Raw genomic sequence first — 16107 nt, 5'->3', positions numbered from 1 at the left:
AAGTCAAGATTTGGACACTCAACTGACTGAGTCACTTAGATGCCCCTAAAATTTTTAAAAGCTGACAAGTTTTAGCAGGAATATAGAACAACTGGAACTCAGTTGTTTTTGAAATTCAAAATGGTATACAATTTGAAGTTTATGGTATACTTTCTTTTTTTTTTTAATATTTTTATTTATTTCTAGGAGAGAGAGAGAGAGAGACAGCGTGAGCAGGGGAGGGTCAGAGAGAGAGGGAATCACAGACTCTGAAACAGGCTCCAGGCTCTGAGCTGGCAGTCAGCACAGAGCCCGACGCGGGGCTCGAACCCACGAACCGCGAGATCATGACCTAAGCGAAAGTCGGACGCTTAACGACTAAGCCACCCCGGCACCCCTATGGTATACTTTCTTATCAAACTAAACTTATGCTCATACAACCTACTGGTTCCACCTCTAAACATTACCCCCCATAATGAGAGTTTATGCTTCCAGGAAGACTTGTCCTCCAATATTTACACAAGCCTTAGTCATATAGGTAAAAACTGGAAACCACCCACATGTCCATCAGATGGAGGAAAAATAAAGTCAGGAGGAAAAAAAGAAAGAAGAAACTAATGATATACACAAAAGCATGGATGGATTTTAAATCATGAAGCTAAATGAAAGAAGTGAGACAGTAAAGATAACCTACACACTACATGATTCTATTTAAATGATATTCTTAAAAAAGGCAAACTATACTGACAGAAAACAGTAGTTGGAGAGGCTGGCTGGGAGTAGGAAACAGGAATTAATGGCAAAGGTGCACAAGAAGTTTTGGGGGTGATGAAAATGTTTTAATATCAAGAGTGTGCTGATGGTCCAAACCATGTTAATTTCTACATTTAACTTATGGTACATAGATTATAACTCACTGTTATGGACAGAATGGTTTTGTCCCCCTAAAATTCACATGTTGAAATCCCGACCTCCATTGTGATGGTANTGGTGTGAGGAGGTGGAGATTCTGGGGGCCATTATGTTTAAACAAGGTCATGAGGGTGGAGTCCCCATGTTGAGATTAGTGCCCTTATAAGAAGAAGAAGAGACACCAGAACTTTCTCTCTCTGTGTGTCACGTGAGGGTAGACCAAGAAGGTGTCCATATGCAAGCCAGAAGATCTTCATCAGGAACTGAATTGACTAGCACATTGATATAGGACTTCTCAGACTCTAGAACAGTAAAAAATCAATTTCTGTCATTAAGCCACCCAGTCTGTGGTATTTTGTTATAACTAACTAGAAGATTAAGATGCTCACTGATGCTTATTTTAATAAACAAATAGATGATAACACAGTTAAGTATTGAACTAAAGCTATTGGGGATATGGAATGACATATTCTAGTGCACTGAATCTGCCTCTCACTGTGGTCACGTGGCTAAAGGGCTGCTAAGTATGAAGCTTAGAACAAAGGCTATGCAGGAAGCTCTGGAAGGTGCAGTCAGGGGAACATATTAAAATATTAAGCCCTGGTGCTAGAGCGATATAGGAGAAAGAGCTGGCGAGTGTAGCATTTCTGTAGGACGTGGCAGCCAAGACTGAGGCAGATGTCCCCATTCGTAATTCTATGTCCATCTGCCAAGAAAAACTAAACAGCAGCAGCACCAGCTGTTCTTGTTGCTCCACAGATTGCAAGCCATGTTTCCCAAATTAACATCTCACCAACGCGGGAACTAAGTCAAGGCGGGAGTTTACATAAGGCGGGAACTAAGTCAAGATGGGATCTGGGAAGAGCGAGAAAGTAACAAGGAAGACTGATTAAGGAGCAGACAGCAAGAAGCTGTCCATCTGATGGACCTGCAGCACAGTCTGCTGAGAAATCAGTGCAAGGACAATTTGCAGAAGCAGGGAAGCAGACAGGTGTTAGAGAAATGAACGTAGGGTGGTAAGACTATGAGGCAGTACTTTGCCTCCCCCATTTCAGAAACCAGAGTGGGAAAATGAAGAGTAAAATAGCGGAGCATCATTAGTACTGTCCATATGCCAAGTAACGAACTCAATGTACTGCATCCCATTAGACAGATGCTCGAAAGTTATAGGCGATATGAATTATGTCAAGACTATGAGCTGATTCAACTATAAAGACTGCGATTCTTCATGTCGCACCAAGAAAATCCCTTGTGATCACATAGTAAAGGGAGTCTCATGTATTCCGTTTTGAGAATTGTATGCCTGAACCCACATCCCTCTGGCTCCTGGAGCAGAAATGCTTTCCTGCAGCTAGTGGTGGCTGTAATGAAGCCAGCATATTCCAAAGTCACCTGCCTCTGATGTGAAGTGAGAGCCCTTGAAATGGTCAATTTTATTGGGGAAGTGAAAAATAAGAAAACCTCTTTTTGTCTTCACTTTCCTCTTCCCTTAGTTTTCTCCATATTCCTTTAATTTCCAACTCCTTCCCTGTAAACTTTGTTGGGCTCACACTGGACACACAGAGCAGGTTGGGATAATGCCCATGCTGTCTTAGATGGCAATAAAAAAAGGGGGCACGCTCTCATTTTAAAAATGTGTCCACCTCCGTGTCCTCTAAAGTAATCCATTTTGAACACAAAACACGATGAGAACAAGTGTATATTATGCTATGTCATATCACTGGAGGGGTGTGTACCGAAGGGGGGGGTTAACCAATTTAGCAATTTTAATCTTGAGTATAAAAAGTTTAAAGCATCTGGGGTGCCTGGGTGCCTCAGCTGGATGAACATCTGACTCTTGATTTCGGCTCAGGACATGATCTCACGGTCCATGAATTGGAGCCCCGAGTTGAGCTCTTTGTAATTCTCTCTCCCTTTCTCTCTGCTCCTCCCCTGCTAGTGCTTTCTCTCTCTCTCTCTCTTTCTCAAAATAAATAAATCAACTTTAAAAACAGTCTAAATCATCTATTGATGCTTCCGCGGTGTATTTTCTGAAAACTTTAGGGAGAAAGGTGTTCAGAATTTAGTTTACTCCATTTACATCCACTATAAACAAATCAGAAATACTTATGGCTTTATTCTGTAAAGGTGAACATTCCATTTGCCTGTGTAAAGACAAATGAAAATAACTTATGGACACGCAAGAATAATCTAAGTGATGGCTAAATTTTAAACAATATACATATTTCCTTTTGTCTCTAAAACATTTTATGCGTTTCTTATTAGCAAGATAAATGAATATAAACAACGAATTTGAGTTTATAGGAGGCAATAGATAGTTCTTCAGTCAGCCAACGATATATGTAATTATCATGTAACTGTCCTATTCTTAGTGGAACTAGGAGTTCCTAACAACTTATTTGGGTTTAGGGGTCACTGTCTATGAGCTTTAATTGTCTTATCTGTATTCTGAAAGGACTACATGAATAACACATTTATAACAACATCTTAAAAAGCCATTACTTTTCTTTAAAAATAAAATATATTGTTTTTTGTATTGTAATTGATGTCTACAAATAAAATTAAGAGATATAAACAGTGTTGTCATTCAGATACATTGCTTCATATCCCTCTAAAAATATTGATTTCATTGGTTTTATGGGCTCTGCAATGTCGCAGAAGGTATTAAAGTGTTTGTATACTCTGTTGTTGGAACAAACAGTAAATGCCATTTGCACGTTTTCACATCCAACATAAATTTTGCGTGAGATATGGTTATGAGACTCTTTTGAAAATTAACCTTAGGAAAACAAATTTAAATCCTCCCCCAAAATCTTAATAAAATATAGGTCTCAGGTAGGTAGAGTACTATTGTGGTTAATAGAGTAAAATAGTGCTAAGAGTTTGATCTGTAAGATTCAGGCTATCAGAGTTTACATCCCACTCCACTACTTTTGAGTGAGATAATCTTGAAGTATTTCAAAATCTGCATTAGTTTTCCCTTAAGCAAAATGAAGGGAAGCAGAACCACTGCTTTTATTGTATTCTTGTGAGTAATAAATGATACATGTAAAAAGCAGTTAAAAGCGTGCATAGCAGAGCAGGAACATGAATAAATGTCAGCTATTTATTTTTGAACAAATATTTATGGAGTGATTACTGTGCTCTGGACATTGTCCTGATTGCCTGAGAGGTAGTAGTGAACACAAAAGATTAGATTAGAATGGCTTCCTTCATGAAGATTACATCCCAATGGGAAGATTGATAATTAACATACATTAAATATATATTCTGTTTGTGAAAAGTACTATTTGGGGAGAGACAAGATATCTCAGAGCTGGGGAAGCAATTTTAGGCAGGATGGCTAGGGAAATATCACTGAAAAGGTGGCAGCGGTGAGACAAGACTTGATGGAAATGAGAAAGCAAACCATGAAGTCTTTTAGGATGAAAAGTTTTCTAGGCTTGGGAAACAAGTGGGAAGGCCCCAGGGGCAAACTGCATTTGATCTGTTAGACGAACAAGAAGGAGATCAGTGTGCATGGAAGGGAGTGAGCAAAGGTGGTGTGTGATACAAGAGGTCAGACAGGTGAGTTGCAGGTGGGGACGAGCAGGTGGCGTGGGGTATAGATCCCATGGGCATTGAGAGGAATGTTCAATAACTGATGCTCTCAGTGGCAATGGAAAGCTATTGGAGGGTTTCAAACAGAGGGTGTTGTGATCTGACGTACCGTTTACCAGGATTTCCATAGCTTATAATAGATGAAAGTGCTCTCCAGTCATCACACCCAAGTACTCTGATGACTGCAGGTACCGCACTGTTTCTTAGTCCTCTTCTACAGCCTTAAGGGCCAGGGGTGCTTGAGTGGCACTTGAGTGATTTCCGCTCAGGTCATGATCTCATGGTTTGTGGGTTCAAGCCTTGCATCCGGCTCTGCACTGACAACACGTGGAGCCTGCTAGAGATTTTCTCCCTCTCCTCTCTCCCTGCCCCTCTCCCACTTTCTCTCTCTCTCAAAATAAATAATTAAAACAAAAACAATGTTAAGGGCCAATTATAAAGAGCTCTATGTTGAGGTAACCATCCACACTTTAGAGAACTCCTCCATCCTTTCACACATCCCCAGCTATTTGGATTCCTGATTCTTTTTTGTGATACATCTCTAACCACTTGGAAATGCAATTTATAAAATACTGGATTATGAAAAGTATACATACTTTGTATTATTTAAACCTGGGAATGCGGAAAGACTCAGAGTAAATATTCTGATTACCTTATGTAGGACACACAGGCAGTTTTGGTGGCCTTTTTTTTTAAATTGATAACATGCACAAATCAGTGATAACTCAATGTCCCTGTTGCTCCAGTTGACAGGCAATGAATATTCAAGAGAACAATGAGGGCGTCAGCCAGTATGAGATTCCTACACCACAAGTCAGTGTCCCTCCCATTTCTCACATGAGCTAAATCATCAGGGAAGCAAAGAAGTCAGTCAGCCAAGGGCTTGTGTTGCTTTCATTACAAGCCTGGAGAGCATTGAAACTTTCTGAGGAGAGAGAATTGTCTCTGGCTGCAACTTCTACTTGCTTATAGCCAGCTGTACACCAGCTACTCTTCATGCTCCGTAAGGCACCAGCTTAGAGAATTCCACTTCCCCCTGAAGACCAGTCAGAACCGCTAGGAAAGACAAGCACTTCAAAGTAACACAGAAGTCTGGTGAATGTTCGCATCACTTCAGAAAGCATTTCCCTCCTCACAGATAAGGGGAAAGCTGCCTGATTCTGAAAGCTTGCAGAATCACAGCATTGCCCCCACCTGCTTTTCTGTTTCGCCTAGAAACTTACGTCAATTGAGAGGCATGCTTCTTGCACAGTTGAGCACAAATAACAACTGGCAGGGAAAATAAAACAACAGTAATCTCCGCCATTGTGATTCGGGGGCTTGAGCATACATGTGAAACAGATGTAATACCAACGACTATGACTTCTGGGTCTTGAAAATCCTAACAGTGCTTTTGACTGCCAATTATGTGACTATCTGGCAAGACTGAACTCTGAGCTATTTTCTCAATACAAAAGAACCCATTTCTCTTTACCCTTTACCTTTACTGTGAATGAACATTTCCCTTGTCCCGAATGAGACTACTCCAAATTGTGATTCAATGTATAGAGATACCTCTGAGAATATTCATTCCATCAATGAGGAGGGAGATTGACTGGACCTGGTAGAGATTGTCTCTGGTTAGAGTTTAGCATCACAGGAATCCAGCTGGCTCCTTTTGTTCCACAGAATAAACATAGCTTATTTCATTTAATCTCAGATCATATAACGTAAGCAATTATATACATAGATTCCCTTTCCAAAGACATTCGGTGATGCTACTTGTGGGCTTCCATTTTCTTAGAGCATGCCTACTGAAACAAATCCACTAAGAATATACAACTGCTTTTAAGTTAGTGTGTGATGCAGTTTAGTCATCATTCACATAAAAATTCAATATCCCCCAAATGAAGAAACAGCTGGCATTAAACAAATTTCTACTCTTATTAGTTAAATCAATGTCATAATCCAAAGAGTTTTCTTTTAAAAATTATCTGTTCTCTATCTTTAGAATCTTCCTGCCAAATCTCCTTCCCACACTTATTGCCCCAAATAAATCTTACACAGCCCACATTCTCCCACATCTAAATTATTTGGGTTTGCCTGACAGGCACATGAAATGTTAATCAAAATAAATAGTCATCTCTTCTTTCTGAACAGAGTGACAACTGGTGTTTTTCTTTCCTCACCACCTCCTCAAAGACCTCTCCTTCACCAATCAAACCTACTCTTTTTTTATCCTTCCCATCAATGATCAGTAGCTTCCATCATTTATGTTAATTTCAATTATACAAAGACAAAAATGTATGTCATTTTAATATGATTATTTTAATTCAGAGGCAATTCCATGTGACCTAATATAACAATACACTGACATGAAGCATTAAGAACAATAAGATGTAACTGTCTGAAAACCTATAGCCAATTAACAAGCAAAGAAGTTCTATGCCCCCTTCTTGAGTGTCACCTTATCCCTGGCTCTATCTATATCCTCATTCTGCCCCTCCAAGTCTCTTAATTACCACATCCCAAAATTCTACCTTACCCATTAACAGTTCTAACTTTCAACACATCCACATCCCTATTCTACTTATGACCCTATCCCTCATTCTCTCCTAACCTATCTGGTCAAAATGGCTGCTTTCATTGGGCTAACGTCTCCACTTTTGAGTTGGATGTGGACGTCATAGGCAAAATAATCATTAATATGCCATTTTTAAATGGAGTTGCCTTGTTTCATCTTACAAAATCTTAAATTCACAATTATGGCTTTGTCAATCACTTAACTCAGACTCCTAGTTTTATGTACTGCCTTTTTCTGGACAGCCATGCTGTTCAATTAGTCAAACTCCTCAGCTCAGGACATAGTCTGTTTGTCCATAAAAGCTGTTCGCATATATAATTTTATTCTTCCCTTCATTCCTGATGTCACTCCCATCCCCCTCTTTTTTCCCTGGGTTCCCACTATAGTTTATATTTGAAAACACAATAAAATCCCGTGGAATTTAAACGTACATAAAACCACAGGTTTATGTTGTTTCTTTTTTCATTCCACACTGTAAGATATTGAAGTGTGACTATAAATGTACCTCATTCATTGCTTTTAGCAGTGGAATAGTGCCTATATCACCATGTTTTACATATTTATTCCCCTGATAACAGACCAGTAGGTGTTCTCCATCTGTCTACTTTAATAAACATGTATATAATTATTACTCATATAAGACAATTTGAGAAAATATTTACAAATGGACAATTTTTTAAGGTGTGGATAGGATTAAGGGGAACCACAAGGGTCAGTTTAGTAGCCCAGGGCTAAAAGCATAGAATTCTATGATCCATAAGCTTAAAACCTTGTATGTGTAGGGCGTGGTTGCTAAAACCTAAAAAAAGACAATTATATTAAAGTCTCCCTCCTGAGAGGAACAGTGACCTTGAGTGGAGGAACGCGTCAGCTCAAACTGCTGTCTCATGTCTCTGAGCTTCTATTCACTTCTCTTTATTCTTTTTTCCTTCTGTTCCTCAAACTAGATCATCTCCACTGACCTACCTTTAAGGGTGCTCCTCCTTCTGCCAGCTCAAATCTGCAGCCGAGCCCTCTAGTGAGACTTTCCATTTCAGTTATTATAGACTTCAACTTGAGAATTTCTACTTTTTAAAAAAAAATTCTCTCTACTGATATTCTCTATTTGGTAGGACATTGTTCTCATGTGTTCCTTTAGCTCTTTAGACATGGTTTTCTTTAGTTCTTTGAACATATTAGAAATAGCTGATATAGAATTTCTTCTGGTAACACCAATGGCTGGATTCCTTCAAAGACAGTTCTACTCTACTGTCTGCATTTTCACCCAGCATGGGGGCCTTACTCTCTTGTTTCTGCAAGTCTTGTAATATTTTTTATTGAAATCTAGACATTTAAAATAACGAAATGTGGTATGGCAATTCAGATCCCACCTACCCCCAGTGTGGTATTGTTGTTTGTTGTTATTGCTGTGGCTATTTGTTTAACAACTTACTCGAACAAATTTTGTAATTTATGCACATTTTGTCACAAGTAGCCACTAGTCTCTGCCAGATTATTTTAGTGGTCAGCTAATGATTAAACAGAGATTCCCTTAAAGGCCTTGAAGCATTTCACCAAAGGACTATATATGTATGATGAGGTATACCTCAGTGACCCACCTGGCCGAGAGAATTCTCCTTCAGCCTTTACTTTCTGCTTGCACAGAGCTCTAAGACCCACTGAAGGTGAGAGATCAAAGTCCTCTCAGGTATCTCCTGGACTTATTTGTGGAGCCTTGTAGACTCCCAAGGTTATCACAAAACACTGAAGCCCTCTCTGGCCTTCTCAATGCCCAGCATTTCCTCTTTAAGCTTTTTGGTCAGCTTCGTGATGATCCCAACTGGTATTGCCACTTCGGGCAGCTTCTAATTAAACCTTTGTCCTTCAACTCTGTCCAGATTTTGTAGTTTCTCTATCCAAGGTCCACTGAATTAAATCTTAGATGTGCTTAAATGTGTTTGATTTTTGCCTGAGAATTTATGCTTGGCAGGTCTCAGTTAAAAATTCCCAACCCAACCCAAGTTCAAAATTAGTTTCCAAATATTTCTGTTATTGGTTTTATTCCATTTATTATTTTACATATATGTCTTGATCCTTTTAACATTCATAATTAAAGATAGATGTTTGTATTACTTTCCTATTGCTGTTATAGCACATGATCACTAACTTAAAGACTTAAAATAATACAAACCTATGCTCCAACTGGTTTGAAGAACAGAAATTTGAAATGGATTTCACTGGAGCCCCCCAAAATCAAGTTGCCAGTGAAGCTGTGCTGCTCCTGGAAGCTTTAGAAAATTCAGTTCCTTGCCTTTTCAGTTTCTAATGCTGCATTTCTTACATTCTTTAGTTCGTAGTCCCTTCCACTATTGTCAAAGCCAGTAACACAGCACCTTCAAGTTTCTCTGCTTCCATCTTTACACTATCTTTTCTTTTATAAGGACTCTTCCGATTACATCAGACCCACTAGGTAATCCAAATTAATCTCCTCATCTTAAACTCCTAAAGATAAGCAAAGTCTCCTTTGACCCCTTTATAAAGTAATATTCACAGGTTCTGTGGATTAGGACTCAGATATATCTGGGTGAGCCATTATTCAGTGCACCAACATATCCTGCCTTATATTATTCTATATCTGAGCCAGTTCTCTTAATGCCATCGATTAATCTTTCCTCCCATTGGTTTATACTGCCTCCATCAACAACATAGCTTTATTTTTGAGCAATCTAATCTAGTAGTTCTCAACTAGAGGTAGTTTTGCTTCCCAGAGGACATTTGGAAATATCTGAAGAACATTTTGCTTGTCAAAATCAGGGTAGGCTGAGTGGGGACTCAGGGAGTCCTATTGGAATCTGGTGAATAGAGGCCTAAACAGAACAGTCCCGCATCCAGCCCACCAAAACTTTGGCTCAAAATATAAAAATATAATATAAGACTGAGGTTGAGGGACCCTGCTTTAGTCTGTTCCATTGGTCTGTATGCTTGTGGCTGCCTCAGTGCCAGAGTACTTTTATTACTATGTATTCATATAGTATATCTTCATAGCAATTACGATGTAGGCTTCCTCTCTTTAAGAAAACGAACAGGTTTTGACAGATAAATATTATAATAAGTTGTTCAGTCCCTCAAAATAACCAGCTGGAATTTTATTTGGAATTACATATTGATTTTTTTTAGATTAAAATTAGAAGAATAAACATTTTTACAGTGTTAATGATGAGAGACAACTCTGGATGTCTCTAGAGGCTCCCCATGTGCCCTCTGTCTCTAGCTTATCAGAGAACTGGCTCAGCCTTTGGCTGATGTCAGTATTCTTGGCGTGCAAAGCTGTTCCCATGACCCTTGTCTGCAGGTCTCTGTCTTTCATATACATAGTCCTCAGGGTTGCTCCTTGGCTAGAAAATCCTTTGCTATAGTTCTTATTATTTAGAATAACTAGGTGTTCTCTCCTTTTGTTAGGATAGATTATAGGTATGTAATGAGGTTTAGGGGCAGAATTTGTTCTGGTTCTTGGAGTACACCCAGTTGTACATCCAACCTATTGGCCAAGGCAGGCCTCTCTCTGTGGGATCATTGGCCACTCTGTACACAGACCATCTATATACTCTACCTCAGCTGTAGAATCCTGAGGGGTTTCCACAGGCTCTGTACTATTCTGCTGGAAGTTTTCCTTCCATAAACTTTATATTGTACTTGCACCACATGGCTCTAGTAGTGTATATCCATGACCCTTGTGCATAAACTGTTAAGTCATTCTCTCCATGGACAAGTTGCATTTCATGTTTTTTTTTATTTCAAATAGTCCTGTGTGTCTTTTAAAAGAGAGGATTTTTTTATATACAGTTCTTGTTCTTTTCATTAAGTAAAGTCTTAGGTCTTTTATATATTTTTATTGCTATTATAATTTTATTATATTTTTTAGTTAGTTTTGGCCAGTGTAGGGGAATGTTTAGCTTATATAGGTTGATGTTGCACCATTTTTGTTGCATTTTATATTAGTAAAAAAAGTACATTAGGATTTTTTTTTGTTTTATAGGTAAGTGATCATAACATCTCCAATAACAGTTTGCTTATCTACTTACTAGAGCTATGTACTGTACTTCTTCATGTGCTTTGTATCCTATTGCATAGGACAGTAGCAGTGATAATAGATATGTTTCTTTTATTCTCCCTGTCCATCTTAATGATAATATGTTGACTCCTGTTTATAATTTATGTAGACTTATAACACAAAGGAAATATTACGCTTTTGTCACTCTAAGGGAAAGGCAACAAGCTAATTATTATATACTAGATAAAGGTACCAGAAAGAACAAGTATTTAAAATAAGTATATTAATTATAATCAGGGAAATAAGGGAGAATCTTGAAAATATAAATCACAAACAGAAAGTCTTAAAGAAGGACATTTGAACTAGTGAAGGGACTCAATCAGGGAAGCAAAACCATAGTAAATATTCCGAAGAAAGTAATTTGTTATAAAATTAGACAGTAAAAAACTGTGGAAGGATCCTGGAAAATAAGATCCAAAGAAAGGAGGTGAAGAATCAGAGAATGGTCACTAGCAAGCCCAGACATGAATGAATGACTCAAAGCGGGAAGAAAAATCCACAGTTTATGCAGGTCTAGCTGCTGGAGAGTGACTGCGAAGTGAGGTGGTCTATGAGTCTCTGAAAGGTTGTTGATTCTGTATGTCTACCCTTCTGTGAATTCACTGCTGAAGGTCTAGTGATGGGCCTGTAATAACCTCAGGGCAGCTGGGCAGCATTTGGTAAAGAAGATTGGAGCTAGAACATAACCTAAGATGGGTTTATTATCTTTAAATAAAAAGTTATCCCACATTATAATTTTACAAGTGTAAAACACGCATTTAAAATGAAGCAATGACTAGAGAAAATATGCAGATAATGGAAGGTTGCTTGAGTCATTCATATTTCTCCAAGTGACAACCTGATGGATGGTAAAGGTCTGAATTACCAGTGTCTTTGAACATGTGTCTGTTTTTTTTTAAGTTAATATTTTTTCCTTCTCTTTACCTCCAATATCCCATCTTAGACAGGGACTTCTGGAAACAGATTTGGAGGCATAGTTGCATACATAAGATTTATATAGAAGCAGTCTTGGGGGGTCTGCCTATAAGGAGGTGAAGAAAGCACATTAGGAAGAGGGACACCCAATGTGGTTGCAACCAGGATATCAGCTGATCTCATATGGGACTAGAGTAAGAGTTGTCGTCAATCAAAGCTACATGGTCAGGGCTTTGTATGCCTTCTTCAGCCAGTTTTTAGCTGAGAATTATTTGCTGGGCAAGAGTGCAACACTAGAGAGAGCTGTTCTCAGCAGCCCAGTGAAATTCCTATAAAAGATACATCTATGAACCAAAAGCAATAGATATTTTTAGCAACAGAGGAATGAGTGCTTTGACTTTGAAGAGTATCCACTCTAGTCCATTCCTTGGGCCACTAACAGCACTTGCTTCTGTAGGTAATTTTGCCCCATTTGGGGTAGCTACCTTAAGATCTGTTGTTACAGTTGATCTTGAGCCCATAACTGATACTTAATCATCTCCCTTCTCTATCTGTGCCAAAGACTTCTTCCTTCAACTAACACTTCCCCTGCTCTGAGTAGAATTTTTGGTGGGGTGACTCTCATCCCTGAGGAATCTGAGCCCCTAGTTGCCATGCCCATCTCAGACAATGGCCACTGTAGCAATGAGAATCCTACAATCGTAGTCTACAGAATGTGGAAAGCCCCTGTCATCCTGTGATAGTACAATGGTTACAAATTTCACTGGTAGAGGGGCCCCACTGGTTACTGTATCTAATACTAGGAAGAAAACAGAGAAATTATAAAAATAAGGCCTTAGAATTATGTGGACTCTCTTGAGTTGTGTTGATTTGTTGTAGACAGATAATGAAAGCTCTCTATGATTAATCATCATTAATCATCAAATCAAGAAAAAAATGAGAAAGTACTTAAGATAAAAACATATTAGCATCATCCCTACATGACTTTATCAACTGACTCCAGGCATAGAAACATCGTTTGGCCCTCAATCTTTTTAGAAGACACTATTCTTCTGGAACTTAGTTTCTTCAGATTTCTATGCATCCACAGCTCTCCAATGACTTTAAAGAAAAGCAGGACTTTTTTTAAAAAATTTAACCAGCATTTCTTGTTATTACAGCAATTCTGTAGTTTAAAACATAGTTTTACAATCACTTTGAAATTCTTCTTCCTTCAAGACATGAAATTTTATTCCCCTCCATTAGAGTGCTGGCTGGATTTAAGGACACACTTTTGAATAAAATATGGCTAAAGTGTTGGCATGTCTCCAAAGACTGCAGCTTCCAGCCTAGGGAAGATACTCTGTCTGTCTCGTTCTTTTGATCAGATCACTTGTTTTGTGGGAATCAGCTTCCAGGTGCTAAATGTTCAGGCAATCTGTGTAGAGGCTCACATGTTCAGGAACTGCAAACTCCAGTCAATACCTGTACTAATGAGCCTTCTTGGAAGTGGACCCTCTGCAGCTGAGGTCTTAGATGACTGCAGGCCCATGGACTTGTCTGCAAGCTCATGAGATACCCTGAGTCAGAACTACTGAACTAAACCACTCTTGGATTCCTGATCCACACAAAGTATGTGAGATAGCAATGTTTTAAGCTGCTAAGATTGAGAGTAACTTGTCATACAGCAAACATAACGAATGCAACAGGACTGAAGACCTTTCAATGCCTTGAACATCCTAACTCAAAGCCATTCATTAGAGAAGTTCACACATCCACTTGGATGGTTCTCAGTTTTATGTCACTAGACCAGAACTCTCAGACAAACGTTCACACACTGTGATGTTTTCCATTTGTCCTTTCTACTCATTTCCATTTTCTGCCTCTCCGTAGCCCTATTTATGTTAGAGGGGTTGGTGGTATCTTAATGTCCTGAATGTATCTCTTTCATTTCATTTGGCGCTTTGTATAATGATTTCTAATATTTCTTCTCAAACTACTAGACAGTGAGATGCGTGAAGGTAGGAAGAGTGTTAATCTGTGCCTCCCCTTGCACCTAACACCTAAACACATTGCTGTTAGTTAATAGATAATTAATTAATAGTCATGATAGAGCCAGTCACAAGCTACCTAAGGCAACTGCGAATTGCAAATGTGGTTTAATAGTTATGACAGTCATCAAGCATGGAAAAATATAGCAAACATTAATTGCATTTTTCATTTAGACTGGTGTTGATTGAGCTTCAGTTTATTGTCCCAGAATCCTTCATCAGTGTTTATGAGACATCTCCCACAGGAAAAGAATCTTCAATGAAATAACTAAATCTAAAACATGCCATCTAATAAAGAAAAGATGAAGAGAGGATTAAGATCATGTCTGAAATGCCAGATAAGTATCTGTATCTGATTTACTGATTAACTTAAGCCAGAACTAATTTTTATCATCACTGTATTTGCTAAGACCCTGGACATATGAGATCTGTGGATGCCCCATAACTAGTGCACTAATGTTTCTCAAGTTCATGAACCATGTCCCTTCAGCCTTGACACCAGTCTGAATAGGATAAGGTCACAATATATTTTCTGTTTCTAATCCCTTGTTATCAATTGTTCAAGTGCTTTGGCATTAAAAGGATGGGGAATGCCACTCCTTTATCCCCTGCTGGCTGTACCTCTCCTAAAGTCATAATCCTTGTGACAAAAATCGATTGAAGAGGGCATGGCTTTGATGAAACTCTTTCACCTCAGTCTTTTTACATACTTTGTAATCTGTGCAGCCATACAATTCTTCGGGCTCCTTTTGTCTTTATGGCATCTCTTTTCACACTTGCAAAGCTCTCCAAACTTATAATTCAGCTTCCCTGGCATAAAGAGAAAAAATCCTCCCAACTGTGGTTTAAAATCATGCCACCGTTGGCCTTAATCTCCTCCTAAAGCCCTGTAATATAAATTAGGCCTATATTCGTTGTGTCCCAGAGAGATTTCTTTTCTGAAACTAGCTTTCACTGCCGCAGGGTCTCCCCAACAATTCACAATGGCCATCTGGTTGGTTTGCTTTCCCAGATGGGCTCAGTCAGCACAGATTCCAAGGGCTAGGGAAAAGTATGGGAAAAGAGACATTTGGTAGCTGACTAAATTTAAAATTTACAATATTGAGACAATCAACATTTCCTTACCTCTCAGCTTCACCATCACACAAAAGTTATTTGTGCCTAATAGGAGCTGCCATCTTGGTTAACAAACTTTATAACAGTTTATGATTTCCTAATTTAAAAAATACTTTGAGAGGTCAAGGAATTGTATTAAATGTTACAGGTTCTGTAACTTAAAAAAATATGTTACAAAAGCATAAATAGACACTTGAATTACTGTGAAATAGTAAGTTTGAATGATGTGTTCAGTCCTACAATAGAAAAATGTAAAAATGAAAAGATACGTTGTGCATTCTTTTAAATAATAGTCAAAAATGCAGCTATAGGGCTTAAAACCTGTCAGGCAAATGTCGTCAGTGGCTTACATATGTGAACCCATGTAATCTTCATAATAATCATGTGAAGTGCTATTGTTAAAAAAAAAAAAAAGAACCATAAAGAAGGTAAATACTTTGTGCAAAGTGACACAGATATTGACAGAACTAGGATTTGAACTGACGGTCAGCTGCAAAATCCATGGTCCACTGTAAACTATCATACAAGCTCTTCCACATGTTACCTTATATTCTTGATTGCACTATCTACATAGGTCCACATTCCAAGACCTGATCTCTGTAAAGTACTTTTCCCTCCAATAAACTGGCACAACAGGCAAACAGTGCAAGAATTATTTGATGTGTCATTAGGGGCAAGCCTGACATTTGGTGATCCCCCCCATCCTCCATGTTAGAGGAGTCCAGAACTTCAGTTGCTAATATTAAGCCCTTTTAGGCTGAGGAATCAGGGTGTTCGGTCAGTTCAGCCCATGCAGCCCTCAGGGTAAGCAAATAATTCCTCACTGCCGCATAGTAACATAATCCAGTTTCTGCTGCATTGGGTTTCTGACTGCACCAAAAGCTTTCTCAAACTTTCAACAC

This window comes from Crocuta crocuta, unplaced genomic scaffold (assembly GCF_008692635.1).
Source record: "Crocuta crocuta isolate KB4526 unplaced genomic scaffold, BGI_CrCroc_1.0 scaffold6, whole genome shotgun sequence".
Lineage (NCBI taxonomy): Eukaryota > Metazoa > Chordata > Mammalia > Carnivora > Hyaenidae > Crocuta > Crocuta crocuta.
This window is presented reverse-complemented; position numbering follows the sequence as displayed.